Genomic DNA, 6,344 nt, shown 5'->3' on the forward strand with positions numbered 1-6,344 from the left:
ACTGGATATGCAAGAGATGCTGATTAAATTCTGAATGTGAAGACATCCATTACTATGGTCACAGTTGAAAATATTTGACTTGTAAAATTCTTACTCTCTATACAGTCCCATTGTGACCATTTTTCCTGGTCTAAACAGGCTAGAAATGCAGGACACACTTTCATGTGCAGAAGTAAAGTGGGGAGGGGCTCACAGAGTAGGGAAATCAAAGTTCTTAGAATTCAGATACAGAAATGTCATGTGGAAGTTGCCTTAAAACAATCTGGGCTCATTGCCTCTGTCACAGAGAGAATCCTAGTTCCTCATAAGATTCACTTTATACATCCAGAGACCCAGAGTGGCACTGAGTACTTCCTTCCTTCACAATGTGTTTGCAGCAAGAAGACTCAGGGGAAGACAGTTACTGCATCTGACATAAATCCAGAATCTCCTATATACCAAGGCATGGAACATCATTACCACTTTAATCAGTGCATTTATATGATATCTCACTATTATATGATACACATGTAGTCACATACACTGCATTTGATTACATATGATCATATGAAATCTGTATCATGCTTCTCTTCTGGAATTTCAGGGACATGGATAAAGAAAGGTACCAAGATATAGGATCTTGAATATGATGTTATTCCACTAAACACATTTGTTAATATTATACTATTCAATCATAAATATTTGTTGTCAGTCATTGGTGGATGTGTGAGAAGGAACTGATTTAAAGTTACAAAGAGAAGATAAAGATAGATATTTGAGTAAGTAATCTAGCATAGGTGGAATCCATTAGATTCTAGCTATTATAACAAGGGGAACTGACTGATACACAAGTTCTGTTGTCATAGCCACCTAGCTCACACCTGGACCTATACCTGCTGTATTGTTGCACACACAAACACACAAACACACACTCGACCCTGGCCCCTCACTGTCCAGTGAACTCTCCTGTGTTGTACACCTTTATACATGAAGTAGGTGGGGAAATTACACCTGGGAGTTGTTGCCCCAAATCCCAGCTTCTCTCCCTGTACAAGTGCCCATGATTCCATCCTCAATCCCATACTCTGTGGGAGACACAGACAACTTATCTGTGTCCACGCTGCCATGCATATGCATATGAGCTGGACCTGGTACCACAAAAAAGGCCTCTGCCAATGACTGCACAAGTGAGAGGAAAGGAGATTGTGAGAACTCCAGGAAACTTGGCCCCTGAATGCTTCATGACCTTTACTACTGCCCTAGTCACACACTCATTATTGGCCCTGATGGCCCAGCTGTGGTCCCCTCTACTGACTCCAGCTGAGAGTATAGCACAGAGGTGATGCCACTGATCCCTCTGAGGCCGAACCACCCTGTATCCCTGACAGAGTGCTCACAGTCTTCCATAAGAAAAAGTCTTTCCCCACTGAAACCAGCCTGTGAAGTTTGGAAGAAAGAACCATTCCCTCAAATGAATAGATGTCAACATAAATCAGTAAAAAATGTGAATTTAAAATCAAGGGGGGGAAAGCAAAGAAATGATTTCCACCAAAAAATCCTAGTAACTGTCCTTAAAGAAAAAGATATCTATATGCCTCCAACCTAAAAACTCAACACAATTTATCTAAGGAAACTCAGATAATTTTATTAAGGGAACAAAAAAAGATGATTTAATGAACTGAAAAAATAAAGAATTTCAACAGAAAGATTGAAATCAGAATGAAGAACCAACCAAAATGTTGGAGTAAAGAATGCAAATAATGCAATAAAAATAATGAGAAAGAGCATCAACAACAGAAATAATAAAGGATATGAAAGAATCTATGAACTGTGAGACAGGTTACTTGACAATATAGAATCAAATTTGCAGAAAGAAAAAGAATAAAGAAAAAGAGTGAGGCAAACTCTCAGGGTTTATGTGACATCAAGAAAACAAAAATTTACATCATAGGAGTTGAGGAAAGATAAGAAAAAAATAACGGATGTCCAGGAGGCTTATTCAAAGAAATAACAGCCAAGCTGAGCATGGTGGTGCATGCCTGTAATCCCAGCATTTGGGAGGTTGAGACAGGAGGATCACTGTGATTTCGAGACCAGCCTGAATTAGATAGTGAGAACCTGGCTCAAAAAAATGTGAGGGAGGGCCGGGGATTTAGCTCAGTAGTTTTGCCACTTGCTGTGCAAGTGCAAGGACCCGAGTTTGATCCCCGGTAGCAAAAAAAAGAAAAGAAAAAATGTGAGGGAGAGACTGAGAGGGAGAGGGAGATGGAGAGGGGAGGGAGGAAGGGAGGGAAGGAGAGAGAGAGAGAGAGGAGAGAGAGAGAGAGAGAGAGAGAGAGGAGCAATAACAGCCAAAAAGCTGCCATATTTGGAGAAAGATATAAAAATTCAAGTGCAGTGCAGGAAGTTCAAAGATTTCCCAAAACTCCATCAAAAAGGCCTTCACTAAGTCATAGTATAATCAAACTGTTGTAACTAGGTTTTTCTGAGGGATGACACCAACAATGTGGCAGAAGAGGAAACTTCTGACATTCATGGCTACTTCCTAGGCCACACCCTTCAGAGTATTGTAGGAAAGGGTGAGGGACATGCAACTCACACATCATCTCTGGAAGGAGCTTGTGCCTCACACTGCCAAGGCCTACCTGATGGCCTCATTTATAAGAATTTGTGATTTCCCATTGGATCAATATTACCTAAGTGACTGTACTTGTAATCTCACTACTTGACTACCATTGTGTCCCACCTTGTACCCGTGTTGAACATGCCTCACCTCGTGGCTTTGTCACATAAAACATCTTTGAGAAGTTTGGTGAGCAAGCCACCCACTTTCTGGTCCCCCTTCTCTCTTTCTTAGAAGCTTTCTTTCTCTCAATAATTTTTCCTACTTTTAACCTGCATTGTTCCTAGAATTCATTCTTTGATATTAGAGTACAAGAACTCACACTTTGGATATCTAGCAGGGTTGGCTGTTGCAACTTTTCCCCCTATATCAGTACGATATCATAACACATATTAGCCAGAAAGAAGAAATAAGTCAGTTGCCTTCCAACTGGTGAAGGAATAATCAAAATGTATTATACCCCCAAAAAGGAACATTCCATGAAAGTAAAGGTACCCTGACACACACAACAACTTGGGAGAACCTTGGAAATATTCAGGTAGATGAGAGAAGTCTGTTGCAAATGACTAAATACTCTATAATTCTGACTGTGCGGGCTGTTCAGAATGGACAAATATGGAGAGCAGGCAAGAGATTAGTAGTTGCCAGGGATTGCAGGGCAAGGAGAAAGGACAGTGACTGCTACTAGGTCTGGTTTCTTATTGGGGTGATAATAATATTCTGCAATTAGGTGACGGTGGTGGCTGCACTGGTTTAAGAAAATGCTAATAAACAAGATGCTAAAACAATGTTTTAATGTATTCATTATACACTTAATTAAATAAAATAATTGTATCAAAAGACAATAATATTTCTGAGATGGTAAAAAGGAGTATTGAAAAATGGAAGAAATAATGGACCACAGACAGGAATTGACAGTGATCAATTGGAGGTTAGTTGGAATTCATTAAATTTCTGCTTTGATCAGAGAAGGAAAATTTATATTATATTTTAGAGTTTAAAAATCATTTGCATTTTTTGTTGTAACAATTTAGTTACAACTGTGAATAACTAATGTCAGTGTATTTGCAGGGCAAAATACAAAATCAGAAGTAAAATTAATCACAGCAAAGCCTCAGGGAAATAACTTCAGAGTCCAAAGTCCCCAAAGCTGCCTAGTAAAATAAGCTGCTGTTTGCCTTGGGCTCAGCTACCAAGACCTGCTTGTTTCAGGTATGTTTGTAAATGGAAACTTAGAAATCTAGGGTAAAAAAGAACTAAGCTATCACCATTTTAGAAAAAGAAATAATGTGAGAAATTTAAAAATGAATCATCTTCTGCTTTCTTCTTATTTTAATATTTTCTTCTATCTAATGTCTAATACAATTATATATTAAATCAGAATTGGAAGAATCTGACTGAATTTAATACTATCCACAAAATAATATTCCAATTTTTTAATTTTACTCTGGTAACATAAGAAAGTCTTTATTTTATTGGTGTGCAAGCACATATGTGAATTTCAGATACTTTTTTGTTTTATTTAAAATACTTGACTTGGCATGTTAAAACAGTATGCATAAATTCAATTTTATGTGTAACATGCCATATTGTACTTAGGTTTGTTAAAAATGAAAAACATATCATACACATTTCAATTCTATGTCAACAGAGAAACAAAGTTGCAATGGTCTAAAGATAGAGAAACCTAAATATCTCAGAAATATTGATTTTCTCATATTCCATTCCAAATGTTTAATATCCAAGTAATCATAATTCAGTGAATTGTGAATATATTGTTAAATGTGTTGTTTCTGCTTCTTTTTAGTCCATTTTTTTGAACAAAAGGCTGATTCTTTTGTATCAGAACATTGCTATAAACAGGTAATGAGTATTATGGCAAAATCATAATAGATTTCTAAAGAAAAGGTAAATGAAAATTGCTTCTCATAAAATACTAAAGAAAGCATGGACCAATAAAAGTGCCATAGTAATTTAATATTAGCCAGTTTTACGTTCTGTATTTCTAGAAGAAATTTTGATCAAATCATGATATTTAGGAACATAATATAAATTTTATATGTATGTAGATATTATAAAAACTAGAAGATAATAAGGCATTTAAACCTTTGTCTCTGTAATACCTGCTTTATTCAGTGTTATTTTAAAGATCCAATATAATTTCAATTCATCCACAATTATTCCATGAAATAAGGAAATAAGGCCCTTAAAAATCAAGTAACATTTTGAAACACAAATATATCATGAAGATTTTAGATCTGGATTTGGATCAAATCTTCTCAATTGTCTGACATACTAGAATTTTTTCTTTTCTTTTCAAATAGATGAAAATATTTTTTAAAGCATAACATGACCAGGATAAACAGCACAATGAAATATATATATATATATATATATTATATAATATATATAATGTATATATATCATTGATGTCCATCATTGTAATATATGAATGTACAATTTTTTATTATTTTCTCAAAAGCTTAACAAGATTATGAACAATGGACCAAGGAAATTGCTCCTCATTGACTGAATTCATTTTAGTGGGAATTACTAATAACTCTAGGGTGAAAGTAAAACTATTTAAGTTATTTCTACTTACATATCTCATTAATCTTCTGGGAAATCTTGCAATGATCATCTTAATTAGAATGGACTCCCAGATTCACATACTGATATACTCTTTCCTCAGCCACCTGTCTTTCTGTGACCTCTGCTATTCCAAGGCAGTTGGACCCAACATGCTGGTTGACATATTTGGCAAGGACAAGTCAATCCCTTTTTTGGGGTGTGCTCTCCAGTTCTTCATTGCCTGCATCTTTGTAGACTCTGAGTGCATATTACTGGTGGTGATGGCCTTCAATCTCTACAAGGCCATCAACAAGCCCCTGCTGTACATAGTCCACGTGTCCAGCAGGCTGTGCTCCCTGCTGGTGGCTGGGGTTTACCTGGTGGGACTGGCAGATGCTCTGATACACACCATGCTGGCATTCCACCTGTGTTTCTGTGGATCTAATGAGATTTATCATTTCTTCTGCAATATCCCACCCATCTTATTACTGTCTTGTTCAGAGACACAGATCAATGAGTTAACCATATTTACCATTTTTGGATTCATTGAACTGAGCACTATTTTGGGAGTTCTTGGTTCCTATTGCTATATCATCTTAGCCATCTTAAAGATATGCACTGCTGAGGGCAGGTTTAAAGCTTTCCCCACCTGCACCTCCCATTTAACTGCAGTTGCAATTTTCCAGGGAACTGTGCTCTTCATGTACTTCTGGCCAAGTACATCCTATTCCTTAGAGCAAGACAAAATGACCTCTTGTTTTATACCCTGGTGATTCCCATGCTGAACCCTCTGATTTATACTGTAAGAAAAAAAGATGTGAAAGCAGCTATTGAAAAACTGAAAACTAGAACGTGAGTTTAAATATTTATAATAAATCCAAACCTTTCCCAGATGAGTATTTATATTGATACTTATTTGTACCAATACTCATTTGTGCTTATGTTGTGTTTCTCTAAGCTGAGGTGCTCTATTCTCTGGAATTCATGTATAGTACTAATTCTCTTTGGGAATTTTTCCTGATACTTCTAATTTTGTCAGGTTTTTATTTGCTCATTCTGTCATGTAGCCATTAGTTCAATTGTATTAAATGTTATCAAGTTTTTTCAATAAAAGCTTTTTTGCATTTAAGTGTTTTATTTTCGTGATAAATCCATTAATTTCTAAACTAAT

At 36.2% G+C, this 6,344-nt stretch overlaps 1 pseudogene; it reads left to right on the forward strand.

Moving 5' to 3' along the window:
• Positions 1-5,103: 5,103 nt before the first annotated feature.
• Positions 5,104-6,131, forward strand: LOC106009090 (olfactory receptor 5W2-like; annotated as a pseudogene).
• The last annotated feature ends 213 nt before the right edge of the window (positions 6,132-6,344 follow it).

Source organism: Heterocephalus glaber, unplaced genomic scaffold, assembly GCF_053883595.1.
Source record: "Heterocephalus glaber isolate CG9 unplaced genomic scaffold, H.glaber_assembly_v1.0 deba00001673, whole genome shotgun sequence".
In the NCBI taxonomy this organism is placed as follows: domain Eukaryota; kingdom Metazoa; phylum Chordata; class Mammalia; order Rodentia; family Bathyergidae; genus Heterocephalus; species Heterocephalus glaber.